We start from the raw sequence: 14,537 nt of genomic DNA, 5'->3' as shown, positions 1-14,537 counted from the left end.
ATGTGATTAAGCTTTCATTATGATTCTTAGATACGATCAACATAATGATTTTTGATTTAAAATTAGAATAAAATCTCTTAATTATATGGAAAACCCAGGTTTGATTCCTATAGTGCTGAGTCCCTGTTTATAGTTATAAGATATTTGATCATATTAACCAATTGTTTTCTTTCCTAAGTATACAAATAACTTTTGTATTTTTGTATTTTGCTTTATGTATTTTCATATACTTCCATATGGGAGACAGTCCCCCTATTGTGTTACTTTGATCTCTATCTTAATTTTCAAGGTGACTGTATCATGCGTTAATATATGGCAAGAGTAGCTTCAATGGATACCGTGTTTTGTTGTTTTTTACATTTAATGAGCCTTATTGTTACAGCAGTATTAAGTTCACAGCAAAATATAATAGAAAGTACAGAGAGTGTCCATATGCCATACCATGCTCCCTTACACGCCTAGCCTCCCCTGTTGTCAACATCTTGCACGACAGTGGTCCATTTTGAGTAGTATATATTTTTCAGTTCCTTTGTTTAGTTTTGAGCGAGAGAGCATGAACATGTGTGAGCAGCAAAGGGGCAGAGAGAGAGGGGAGAAAGAATCCTGTGCTGTCAGCACCGATACTGATGCAGGACTTGATCCCATGAACTGTGAGGTCATGACCTGAGCTCAGATCCAGACTTGGACGCTGAACCAACTGAACCACCCAGGCACCCTGACAACAGTGGTGCATTTGATATGGACACTAACTCATCATTTTCAGGCAAAGTCTCTAATTTGCATTAGTGCTCAGCCTTGGTATTATACATTCTATGACTTATAACAAACATGTAATGATGTGAATCCACCTTTGTGGTATCGTGTGAAAGAGTTTCACTGCCTTAAAAGTCCTCTGTGCTGTGTCCCTTTATTCCTACATTCACCCCAACCCTTACCTCCATAGTCTTGCTCTCTCCAGAGTGTCATATGGTTAGAATTATACCGTGGATATCTTTGAATGTTTAGAAAATTAAATTCCCCCGTAATTGAATGTAGGCATTCAAGATATTCTTTGCACTTGGTTTTGTTTTGTTGCTCATCAGTAGAGGATCTGATGATATATGCCTTCCATGAAAAAAAAGCATGATTTCTCTAGATGTGTGTCACCTAATGGGGAGGGTTGAGAAAAATGACATCATCAACCACTACATAGCACTCACATTGGGATCATCCTCCTCTGTGATGTATAAAGATATACTCTTTAGCAATGGAAGGAGACAGTCTCAAGAGGTTAGAACTTTATCAAACTGGAATGCCAAATCCTTCTTCCTTAACTTGCCATTGGAAATAAGGCCAGGGAGAGTCTGTTTGCTATGGTTTGGCCATGCTGCAAAGTACAATAGCTATAGAGCACACTTTGTGAGGGGGTGTTTCATCCTAAAACTGAACACTCTGTACTGAAGGACTGGGGAAGTTCTGCCGTGTTACAGCAAAAATAAACATACTCTCTTTTAACTCCTCTAGTAGTGGAAGTCCAGAAAAATCATGCTAGTTTCAGTTTGACATTGTCAGCTTAGGATAATCATTCTCCTAACGATACCATTTTCCTCCTGCATCATAGAGTCGGTCAGTGATGGTCATTGGAAACATCAGTTCACCTGTAGGTGTCAAATTCCGATAAAACCTATTCTTGCTTTTGGTCAATATAGAGGAGAAAGTAAGATTTCTTAATGATTTAAGCCTACCAATGGTATAATTACCATTCAGTGTAGTGTGGTTTCCAGGTGTGGTCCCAAAGGAATACTTTTGAACAAATCATTAGCTGTACACTTGTAATTTCCTATATTTTTCGATTGTTGATTTAACGTGTATTTTGCTTTCTTCTTTAGGAGCAGATAAGAATGCTGAAGAAGACTCTATAACCAGGTAGGATTTTTATGGATTTGTAAAAATGACATTTGTTGGGGCACCTGGGTGGCTCATTCGGTTAAGGGTGTGACTCTTGATTTCAACTCAGGTTTGTGAGTTCAAGCCCCACGTCGGGTTTTGTGCTGACAGCCTCCTTGGGGTATCTTTCCCTCTTTCTGTGTGCACTCACTCTCAAAGTATAAAGGAAGGAAATGAAATGAAACAGCAAATGAAAGGAAAGGGAATGAAATGAATGAACTGAAAATTATGTGTTTCCTAAGGGAACGCACAGAACAAAAGCAGTTGTTGAGTGTTCTACCCTGGACCAGACACTATATCCTATGCATAACATCTGTTAAGTTTTATAGTCATTGCCTAGCTTTGCAAAATAGCTGTGTTATTGTAGCATACTTTTTATTACTTTGGCAACTGTGGTTCAGGGCAGTTGATTACTTGCCCCATGATTCCATAGTTAATGAGTAGCTGAGTGGTTTGCCCATCAGTCTGTGTAGCTTCCACATCCATTCTCTGGTTCCTCAGCAGCACTGAGATGAAGACACAGATCCTAGGGCAGATCAACTCAGAATGTCAAAGGTAATGATGTCGGAACTCTAATTTAAGGTTTTCTTAAGAAACCAGGATAGTCCAAGCATTTGCCCTTATATGTTTGACCACTAGTGCTAACAAAAGTACTTAGTGCAGTGGTAACTAGTCCCTTGTTTTTACCATCAGAGATTTTAGGGTGGATGTCAGCTATGGCCATGGTGTCACAGCTTTTACATAATAAGCAAGATCTCAGGCAGCTCCTTAGATGTGGTGATATCTCCTCTTCTTGAGACGATTGAGTTTTCCGTAAGGGAAGGATATCTAGTTGTAGAGCATGTTACGTTCATTAAATTCAGCCTTTATTTGGAGGATATTACTCTATGATTCTCTGTTGCCTAAGTTCCCAGTCTGGTTTCCCTTCGGGCCAGTACCCTTGACTTGTTCTAGGAAGCTTTTTCTTTTTTTGGAGATTTTTCTTCCCATGACTTTTCTGTACTGTGTTTTGCCTTTTTACTTTCTTCTCTGGTTTTCTTGGTATTTCTTTTTTTCCATTAATTATTCCACTTCTGCCAGCTAGGGACTTTCCATTTTTCCAGAGGCCAAATCAAAAGCACTTAGAATCTCAAGATGTAGGGAACCTCAGAGATTAATTCATCAAAATACCGTCTGGTACTTCAACCTATGTTTAACCTCCTTGCCCAATGGTTGTTTCCATGGAGAATTTGAAACTCAAAGAGATTGAAGTGACCTATTTGGATATGATAAGTGACAGAAATGAGATTTAAATTCGGGTTCTTTTCTTTCTTTCCTTCTTCCCTTCTTCCTTCCTTTCTTTCTTTCTTTCTTTCTTTCTTTCTTTCTTTCTTTCTTTCTTTCTTTCATTTTTTGTCTTCACCTTGCAGGCAAATGTTTTAATAATAGAAAGCTGGGAAGCGGGTCTAATGAATACAATGAAGGAGGGTAAGAATCAAATTAGCAGAGGAGACCAGGTTTCAAGAAGAACAACACTGAGCTGGATAGGAATAAGAGTTTTAGAAAAGATGTCAGAATATGGGGTTTATGTCAAGTGAGATAAAGGTGAATGACAGGAATGAAGGACCCAGGATCAGGGGAGTTGTTTAGAAAGGCATATTCAAATAGAGAGTTCAAGAGGGTCCTGACCAGGTTTCTGCTTTTGTGTCTGTTGGTTTCATTGAAGGTGCGAGCATACTTCAGATTTTCTGTTGAGAGAGACTGAAAATCATTTGAGCTGCTGGGAAGAGTCTGTTTACAGCAAAGAGAAATATGATATCCTCTCCTTCCACCCCCACTTAGGGAGGATGGCTTAGATCCTCTCAAGGAATTGGGGGTGGGGGTGGAGATTCTGAACTACAGAGATGTATGGCCCAAGGCAAGCTGTCTCCTCACTCCACCTCTATTCCTAAATCTGTGATGCCCTTCCCATGTACCTGTAGGGCTGGGCAAGGGTAGGACTGACTTGTCAAATCAGTAAGGGAGTTTCGTCTGGATAGGTGATAACATGCCTATGTTGAGGTGACTGTGTGGATGACGGAGACTCCCAATTAGCTTGTTTTCCAGGAGCAGGACATGGCTCCTACCCTCGGTCATTTGAGCCCATCCTTGTTGAAGGAGTCTGTGCCTTCATAGGCTAAAGATTGAAAGGTTGGAGAATGCCACTGAACTGTGCCGAAGAGTGATGTAGGAGTGGGAGCTCATAGGGAAGAAAATATTCAGGCAGCGAATAGAGAAGCAGAGGCACAACTACCAGGACCATTTTGATCACAGTCTCTCTCCTTGGGTAGCTGATTGCCCCTGAAGGCTTGGAAGGTCTTGCTAGTTCTTATGGACCTTAATAAGGCAAGACCAGTGTAGGAACAAAGTTGGCCTTGGGAACTTTTAATCTTTTAATCTCCAGTTAGTACTTCCACTCATAACATAGAAACCTTCACTTTGGTATATTTACTTAAACGGAGGTCTACCTGACACAATGTAATAGGTGATGCAACAACTCTGGGTGTTCCTCCATGCTCGCTTTAATGTAGCTCCCATCTGTTAATGTATAATGCTATTACGATATCACTGACTAGATTCTCTATGGTGTACCTTTGAGCCTTGTGATTGATTCATTCTATGACTGGAACCCTGAACTTCCCTCTCCCCTTCACCCATTTTGTCCATCCCCCCACCCCCCCTCCCTCCTGGAGACAGTCAATTATCTGCGTTTATGGGTCTGTTTCTGCTTTTTCTCTGTTTGTTCATTTGTTCCCTTTTTTAGATTCTACATAGAAGTGAAATCATACAGGATTTGTGTTTCTCTGACTTATTTCACTTAGCCTCGTACCGTCTAGATATATCCATGATATTGCAGATGGCAAGATCTCATTCTGGTTTATAGCTGCTTAATATTCCATTGTGTGTGTGTGTGTGTGTGTGTGTGCGTGCGTGCGCGGTCTGTTCATGTATTGGTGGACACTTGGGTTGCTTCCATATCTTGTCTATTGTCAATAATGCTATAATAAGGATAGGGGTGCATATATCTTTTCAAATTAGTATTTCCATTTCCCTTGGGTAAATAAATACCCAGTAGTGGAATTCCTGGATCCTATGGTATTTGTATTTTATTATTTGTTGAGGCCCCTCCATACTGGCTTTCGCTGTGGCGATACCAATTTACATCCCATGACCAGTGCACAAGGGTTGTTTTTCTCCACACCCTGAGCAACCCTTGTTGTTTCCTGTGTGTTGAAACTGAGCCATTCTGACAGATGTGAGGTGAGAAGTCATTGTGGTACCTTTTATACATTTAATTTTCAACCATTTCAGAGAATTCCCTGCCTGTCACACTTGGTTATGGAAACTCAGACTGGGTCTTTCCTGGAGATTTCACAGCTTAGGAGAGGTGGAGGCAAAATAGCGAACTGAAAGCTGTTTTAAAACAGGGTCCAGGGGCGCCTGGGGGGCGCAGTCGGTTAAGCGTCCAACTTCAGCCAGGTCACGATCTCGCGGTCCGTGAGTTCGAGCCCCGCGTCGGGCTCTGGGCTGATGGCTCAGAGCCTGGAGCCTGTTTCCCATTCTGTGTCTCCCTCTCTCTCTGCCCCTCGCCCGTTCATGCTCTGTCTCTCTCTGTCCCAAAAATAAATAAACGTTGAAAAAAAAAATTAAAAACAAAACAAAACAAAACAAAACATGGTCCAAATTTTGAAAGACTTGTACTCTGGAAACCGTAAAACACTGATCAAAGAAATGGAAGGTGACGGAAAGAGAAAGACTTCCGATGCTCATAGATGGGAAGAATACGTATTTTTAAAGTGTCTACACTACCCAAAGGAATCTATAGATGTAATGCAATCCCTGTCAACATACCAACAGCATTTGTCACAGAGCTATACAAACAATCCTAACCATTGTATAGAACGACAAAAGACCTTGAATGGCCAAAGCAATATTGCAAAAGAGGAAAACTGGAGGGATCACAATCTCAGATTTCAAGTTTTATTCCAAAGCTGTAGTAATCCCAACAGCATGGTGGGTACTGGTGTGAAAAATAGCCACATAGCTCAATGGAATAGAACCGAAAACCCAGAAATAAATCCACAACTGTATGGGCAGTTAATCTTCCACAAACAGGAAAGACTATCCAGTGGGGAAAAGGCAGTCTCTTCACCAAATGGTTTTGGGAAAACTGGACAAGCCACATGCCAAAGAATGAACCTGGACCAATTTCTTTACCATAGACAGAAGTAAAATCAAAATGAATTAAAGACCTAAGTGTGAGACCTGAAACCATAAAAAAAAATCCTTGAAGAGAGCACAGGCCGTCATTTCTCTGTCTTTGGCTGTAGCAACATTTTACTAGTTATGTCTCCTGAGCCAAGGGAAATGAAGCAAGAATAAACTATGGGGACTACATCAAACTACAAAGCTTTTGCACAGTGAAGGAAACCATCAAAACTAAAAGGCAACCTCTGGAATGGGAGAACATATTTGCAAATGTTTTGCAAATCCTGTAAAGGGTTAGTATCCACAATGTATAAAAAATGGATACAAGTCAGCATCCCTCCCCCTCCATAAAAGCCCAGTTTAAAAATGAGCAGAAGACATAACCAGACATTTTTCCACAGACAACATACAGATGGTCAACAGACACATGAAAAGATGCTCCCCCAAACTACAACGAGATACCACATCACACCTGTCAGAATGGCTCAACTCCCAGACACAAGAAGCAAGTGTTTGCGAGGATGTGGAGACAGAGGAAACCTCTTGCACTGTTGGTGGAAATGCAAATGGGTGCGGCCCCTGTGGAAAACATTATGGAGGTTCCTCAAAAAATTAAAAACAGAACTCTCCTATGATCCAGTAATTGCACTCCTGGATACTACCCAAAAGAATACAAAAACACGAATTCCATGGGACACACGCACCCCTGTGTTTATTGCAGCATTATTTCCAATAGCCAGCACAAGTGTCCATTGACAAACGAGTAAACGAAGAAGAAGTCCTATATGTATGTATGTGTGTGGATATGTATATGCATAGACACACACACACACACACACACACACATACTGGAATATTACTCAACCATAAAACAATGAAATCTTGCCATTTGCAATAACCTTGATGGTGCCCGAAAGTAGTATGGTAAGCAAAGTCAGGGAAAGACAAATACCATAAGATTTTACTCACGTAGTATTTACGAAACAAATGAGCAAAGGAAGAAAAAAAAGGGAGAGACAAACCAAGAAACAGGCTCTTAACTGCAGAGAACAGATGGTTCCCAGAGCGGAGGTGAGTGGTGGGAGGGGGTGAAAGAGGTGATGGGGATGAAGGAGTGCCCTTGTCATGATGAGCACGGGGTGAGTATGGAGTTGGTGAATCATTGTATTGTACAACTTAAACTAATAGAACACTGGATGTTAATATTACTGGAATTAAAATAAAACTTAATGGAAAAAACAGAGGCCAACTTTTAATTATGCCAACAAACTTCGTTGAATAAACAGAGAGCTGACCTTTCCCTTAATTTTTAAAATTTTGTTTTTAAAAAAATGAACATGGTTTTGTTGTATATTTTTGCTCTAGAGGCTTTCCGACAAACCTGGTCCTGATGATTCATGGCCTACATCAGCTAGCCAAGACTTCAATTTGGTACCAAGGTAAAGTGCCCTCCGGTGAAACTCACTTTCCCACTCTGAATTTAGTTTTCTCCCATATTTACTCTTAAAATTTAACAGTAGCCTGTGTCTCATCATTTTATGTGTGTAATGGAAAGTTAGCAAGAAGAAACTGGACAGCAACATGCAGAATAATGAAACTAGAGAACTTTCTTACACCATTCACAAAAATAAACTGAACATGGATAAAGGACCTGAATGTGAGACAGGAAACCATCAAAACCCTAGAGGAGAAAGCAGGAAAAAACCCGCTCTGAACTCAGCTGCAGCAATTTCTTACTTGACACATCTCCAAAGGCAAGGGAATTAAAAGCACAAATGAACTATTGGGACCTCATCAAGATGAAAAGCTTCTGCACTGCAAAGGAATCAATCAACAAAACTAAAAACAACCAATGGAATGGAAAAGATATTTGCAAATGACATATCACACAAGTGGCTAGTTTCCAAAATCTATAAAGAACTCACCAATCTCCACACCCAAAAAACACATCCTCCCGTGAAGAAATGGGCAGAAGACATGAATAGACACTTTTTCAAAGAAGAAATCCAGATGGCCAACAGGCACATGACAAGATACTCAATGTCACTCCTCATTAGGGAAATACAAATCAAAACCACACTGAGATACCACCTCACGACAGTCAGAGTGGCTAAAGTGAACACATCCAGAGACTATAGATGCTGGAGAGGATGCGGGGAAATGGGAATCCTCTTGCACTGTAGGTGGGAATGCAAACTGGTGCAGCCACTCTGGAAAACAGTGTGGAGGTTCCTCACAAACTTAAAGATAGATCTACCCTATGACCCAGGAGTAACACTGCTAGGAACTTACCCAAGGGATACAGGAGTGCTGATGCATAGGGGCACTTGTACCCCAATGTTTATAGCAGCACTTTCAACAATAGCCAAATTATGGAAAGAGCCTAAATGTCCATCAACTGATGAATGGATAAAGAAACTGTGGTTTATATACACAATGGAATACTACTTGGCAATGAGGAAGAATGAAATATGACCTTTTGTAGCAACGTGGATGGAACTGGAGAGTGTTAGGCTAAGTGAAATAAGTTATCCAGAGAAAGACAGATACCATATGTTTTACTCTTATGTGGATCCTGAGAAACTTAACAGAAGACTATGGGGGAGGGGAAGGAAAAAAAAGTTAGAGAGGGAGGGAGTCAAACCATAAGAGACTCTTTAAAACTGAGAATAAACTGAGAGTTGATGGAGGGTGGGAGGGAGGCGAAAGTGGGTGATGGGCTTTGAGGAGGGCACCTTTTGGGATGAGCACTGGGTGTTGTATGGAAACCAATTTGACAATAAAGTTCATATTAAAAAAAAAAAGACTCCACCAAACAACTGCTAGAACTGTTACATGAATTCCGCAAAGTCACAGGATATGAAACCAATGTACAGAAATCAATTGCATTCTGTACACCAATCATGAAGCAGAAGGAAGAGAAATTAAGGAATCTATCCCATTAACAATTGCATCCCAAACCATAAGATACATAGGAATAAACGTATCCAAGGAGGTAAACGATCTGTATGCTAAAAAGTATCGAGAGCTTATGAAGAAATTGAAGAAGACACAAAGAATTGGAATGACATTCCACGCTCATGGATTGGAAGAAAAAATACCGTTCAAACATTTATACTCCCCAAAGCAATCTCCAGCCTCAACGCAATCCCTATCAAATAACATCAGCCTTCTTCACAGAGCTAGAACAAACAATTCTAAAATATGTATGGAACAGGAGAAGACCCCGAATAGTTCAAGTGATGTTGAAAAAGAAAACCAAACATGGAAGCATCACAATTCCAGACCTCAAGATATGTTACAAAGCTATAATCACTAAGAGAGTATGGTACTGGCACAAACACAGATACATACATCAATGGAACAGAATCGAGAACCCAGGAATGGACTCACAAGTGTACAGCCAAGTCATTTTTGACAAAAGAGGAAAGAATAGCCAACAGAAAAAGACAGTCTCTTCAACAAATGGTATTGGGAAAACAGGATAATGACATGCAGAAGAATGAAATGGGACCACTTACCTACACTATACACAAAAAATGAACTCAAAATGGATGAAAGACCTACATGTGAGACAGAAAACCATCGCAATCCCAGAGGAGAAAACAAGCAACAACCTCTTTGACCTCAGCCACAGCAACGTCTTAGTAGACATGTTTCCGGAGAGAAAGGAAACAAAAGCAAAAAACAAAAACAAAACAAACAAACAAAAACAAAACTCTTGGGACCTTATCAAGATAAAAAAGCTGCTGCACGGCAACGGAAACGATCAACAAAACTGATGGAATCAGAGAAGGTATTTGCAAATGACATATCAGATAAAGGATTGGTTTCTAAAATCTGTAAAGAACTACCAAACTCAACACCCCAAAACCAAAGAATTCAGGGAAGAAATGGTCAAAAGACATGAACAGACGTTTTTCCCAAGAAGACAACCAGATGGCTAACAGACACGTGAAAAGAGGCTCAACTTTACTCATCATCAGGGAAATACAAATCAAAAGCAGAATGAGGTACCACCTCACACCTGTCAGCATGGCTCAAATTAGCAACGCAGGTAGCAATAGATGTTGGCGAGGATGCGGAGAAGGGGGAACACTTTTGCACTGTTGGTGGGAATGCAAACTAGTGCAGCCACTTTGGAAAATAGTATGGAGGTCTGCAAAAAAATTAAAAATAGAGCTACCCTACGTCCTAGCAATTGCATGACTAGATATTTATCCAAAGGATACAGGAGTGCTGATTCAAAGGGGCACATGCACCCCAGTGTGTATAGTGGCACTATCAATAATAGCCAAATTATGGAAGGAGCCAAAGTGTCCAGTGACTGATGAATGGATAGAGAAGATACAGAATAGAATATTATTGCATGAGCCAAAAAAATTGAAATCTTGCCTTTTGCAAATATTATTCCATGATCCAAAAGAATGAAATCTTGCCTTTTGCAACAACGTGGATGCAACTAGAATGTGTTATGGTAAGCAAATTAAGTCAGTCAGAGAAAGACAAGTATCATGTGATTTCACTCATATGTGGAATCTAACAAAATAGATGAACATAGGAGAATGGAAGGAAAAATAAGATAAAAACAGAGATGAAGACAGTCCATAAGTGACTTGATTAACTCTTCACACACTGAGGACTATTGGAAGGGTGTTGGGTAGAGGGATGTACTAAATAGGTGATGAGCATTAGGGAGGGCACTTGGTGCGGATGACCACTGGGCGTTATATGGAAGTGATAAATCACTAAATTCTATTACTGAAACCATTATTACACTATGTTAACCAACTTGGTTTAACAACAAAAAACAAACAAAAAAACTTTAAAAAGATGGTCACAGACAGAGCACATTCAAAGCCCAGAGTGAGAACACATCTATTCTATTAAAAGACCCTACTATTATATTAAAAGAACAAAACAAGGCTTCGCACATCCTTCCTTTGTCTTTCTGATTTCACACCTCCCACTCTAAGTCTACAAAGCAGCAGGTATAAGCCAGCTGTTCCCAGGAACTCTCTCCCGTTGATTCCTACCTAAGTGCAGTTCCCTATCTGATGACTATTCATCATCGGTTCCACAGTCAGACACGCTCTCCAACACCAAATCTTTGGAGACACAAGCATGAGCAAGCAGGTTGAGACAGGGGCCCAACCATTCCTGCAATGCCCACTGAGGCCATGCTGGCTCAGTCGGCATCACTTGCCCTTCCTCTGGGTCCTCAGACCTTCCCTGGGCTTGGCAGAGGCAGAGCCCTTCCACAAGGCATTGACCACAGTTGCAAACCTTCAAGCAAGAGAAAGGATCCCCCTTCATCTGGTACTTCTCCAGCTGCACCGGAACGTGATAGCTCTCCCTTGCGCAAGAAGGGGCCACCTGCACAACCTGACATTCCAACTGTTACAGACAGACATAGGGTTTGGCGGGTTCCACGAGCAGACCCTGTGCCCGGCTCAGAGCAGCTGCCCAGAAGAACCCTCTGTGAGGGTGGAAATGTTCTGGTTATAAACATGCGTCTGCAGGGCACCTGAAATGTGGCTAGTGTGGCTAATGGCTATGTGGCAAGTGGCCGCTGCCCTGGATAGCACAGCTTTAGGATGTACACATGAGGAAGACGTGACCTCCCAGTCCCGGAGGTTTCTGCAGAGGAGCTTGCTGGCCTCATCTGACCATTCATTTGTAGATTCTCCCTGGGCTCATGCATATGTGGCAGCCACTGCGTGAGGCCCTGGGGACACTTAGAGTGGAAGGTCAACACCCAGGTCTTAGGGGAATCCCAGCAGGGGCACATTATAAACAGAGTGAAGAGCATGACACCCCCACACTCATGCTGCATGTAATCCAGAGCAGCGGGGCAGAGGGGGAGCACCAGGAGCCCACCCTTCTCGTTCTGATCTGGACTAGTGCCTGGGCAGACAGCTAGCATAGTGTGGGGCCCAACAGGCCTGGGTGAACTGAGGAGGGACCTTTCCACCCCTAAACCAGTTCCCAGCCCAAGGCTGTGAACAGCAGGCGTTTATTGGGGCCAAACATGGGCTGCCTAGGGCTGAGCCCCTGGGGGACGAGCAGTGACGGAGAGGCTGTCGGTGCCCTTGCAGTGACCATCCAGAGCTGTGGCTCCTGTGCCCATGAGTGGAAGGAAGGTCAGAGACAGTATTTGGACCTGTCCGTTCCCATACCTTTCAGACAAACTCTCACACTGATGTCCTTGGGCCAGGAAAGAGCACAGCAAGGACTACCTCCATTCTGGGATCAGCCCCCACCACTTTGCTGAGCTCCCTGTGCACTGGAGCCTGTGCCCTTCTCACCTCCTCTGCAACTAGAATGTTCTATAGCTGCCCTGGTCACATGGGATGAGATCCCTTTTGTATGAATGTGTTTCCAGCCAGACAACCCTTGGCCAACAGTGTGTATACAAGGACTGGCTGTCAGGTGATGGCCGGAAGCAGGTGAAAAGTGAAAACTGGTCCCTGCTGGCCCAGGTGGATCGGGTCTGGGAACGTACTTGTGTCTGGCCTGACCCTGGTTCCATCCCTGCTGACACGTCCCAGGTGGGCGAACAGGAGCCCTGACTCCATTGTCTGCTCCTCCCCAGTGTCCACCAATGAAAGAGTCTGGTAGATGGAGAAGAGGCTGGCACAGGAAGGACGCCCCTCTCCCCAGGCTTTTAGGAAGATGTCCGTACGGTGCTCTCACCCGGCATGCTGGCTTGTCCTGCCTCGTCCCACCCAGAAGGAGCCCAAATGTCATCCTTGGTGAGGATAAGGCTGGGCCCAGGTGCTGATGCTACAATGATTCAAATAATCCTGCCACCGTGGTGTCCCCTCCCACCCTCACATAGCCTGGATGTCCTTCGTGTCTTCCCTCTGCAACCCCTCAATATTTCCCGCTTAAGATCTAGTCCAAGACCCTGGATCGTGCTCTCACCCTTTCAAGCTGAAGTATTTGAAGGAGCAAGGACCCTTAGAGCCTGGCTGCTGGTTTCATTCCTGCTTGTAACCACACACAGCAGGCATTATCTTCCACACCCCTGGGATACTAAGATCTTGAGATAAAGGATTTCTAGAAGCTGGAGGATCCTCTTCTCAGATACCCTCCAGAACTGGGTGTGGCATACGCCTGCACCAGGGGCCACCTGCCCCAGCCCTCCAGCTAAGAGGGGGAGGATTCCTTCTCAGGCTCCTTGAATCTCTTTTTGGGAAAGGATAGGAGGGGCAGGAAGGCAGTAACCCTGGGGCAATTATCCCTTTACTGCTGAAGTATGATGGAGCAAGGACTCTGGGATCACTCTAGTCTCAGCTCTGGCGGGTGCCTCACACAAGGAGGATCAGGAGCAAGGACTGAAATTATTACTGATGACAAACTCAGCCTAGAAATTCAGGGTCTGCCTCAGAAAGTAGAGGCGTGAGAGAAAGCACTAGGAATTGGGGGTTAAAAGGCCTCGTCTCCCCGTCCAGCCCCTATCCCCACAGCCTGTGCCAACCCCTCCATAATTCATCACTTCCATAATCTTCCTGTCCTCAGAGGCCAATTAGATACCATTAGGGCTCCTTCTCCTTCATCAGGATCGGTCCAAGTGCCCTGAAGGCAATGAAACAGCCTCCTCAGAGTTGGTCTACCTTGAACTGAAGTCATGATTCACAGAATCATATGGATTCTGAAAACATATTTCCCTTTCAGAATCCTGTGAATGTTTTCCTGGCTAGTAATAGGATTTTTTTTTTCAGCCTATACAAGCTATGTTTGGTGTATAATATACTAACTATATTTAAATTGTCCATATTTATATACTTTGACATACAGACACACATCATGAAGCTCGGTGATGGGATTTTTCTTATGAATGGCAAAGTTCACACCAGCAACTGTGCTCTTTAGGGAAGTATTAATCTAGAGGAACATAAACTTCTCACACAGAGACCACATACAAGCACATACCTGCTCACTTCACACACTTGTCAGTTCACAAAGAGATTCACCCAGTCTCCATGCACACAAACTCACTACCCGAATGCCACACGAGTGCTTGTAAACACATGAACATGGTTTTTACCCTTCGACAATCCGCTTTGTCACTACATCTGTGACCCTCATTTCAATGGAAACCCCAAATCAGAAGCACTCCCCTGACTAAAGACAGCAAATGATTGATTCCTGAATGCCTACCATTCTCCATGGTTCCAGAGACCACAGGAAACTATAGAAAATAGCATAAGGGTAAGAAGGTGAGGCACACTGATTGCACCACTCTTTAGATCTTGGTGATATTAGGATCCAATAGGGAACACAGTGGTTGAGTCAAAGGCCACCAAAGCAAATGAATAGGATGGCTGTCAGTGAAAGGAACAATCCAAATGACAGCCCTGCCTTAGTTTAAAGCTAGG

At 42.8% G+C, this 14,537-nt stretch overlaps 1 long non-coding RNA gene across 1 annotated transcript; it reads right to left on the bottom strand.

Annotated features, from left to right (window-relative positions):
* Positions 1-1,173: 1,173 nt before the first annotated feature.
* Positions 1,174-14,484, bottom strand: LOC121022582 (uncharacterized). Its single transcript, XR_005787011.1, has 4 exons — positions 14,320-14,484; positions 11,190-11,261; positions 11,088-11,090; positions 1,174-1,184 (listed from the first exon to the last, which is right to left on the bottom strand). It is a non-coding gene; the product is annotated as an uncharacterized LOC121022582 (long non-coding RNA).
* Positions 14,485-14,537: the final 53 nt, after the last annotated feature.

Source organism: Herpailurus yagouaroundi, unplaced genomic scaffold (assembly GCF_014898765.1).
Source record: "Herpailurus yagouaroundi ecotype Mexico unplaced genomic scaffold, PumYag 428, whole genome shotgun sequence".
NCBI classification, from domain to species: domain Eukaryota; kingdom Metazoa; phylum Chordata; class Mammalia; order Carnivora; family Felidae; genus Herpailurus; species Herpailurus yagouaroundi.
The sequence above is the reverse complement of the archived record's forward strand: the minus strand, read 5'-3'. Positions and strand labels throughout refer to the sequence as shown.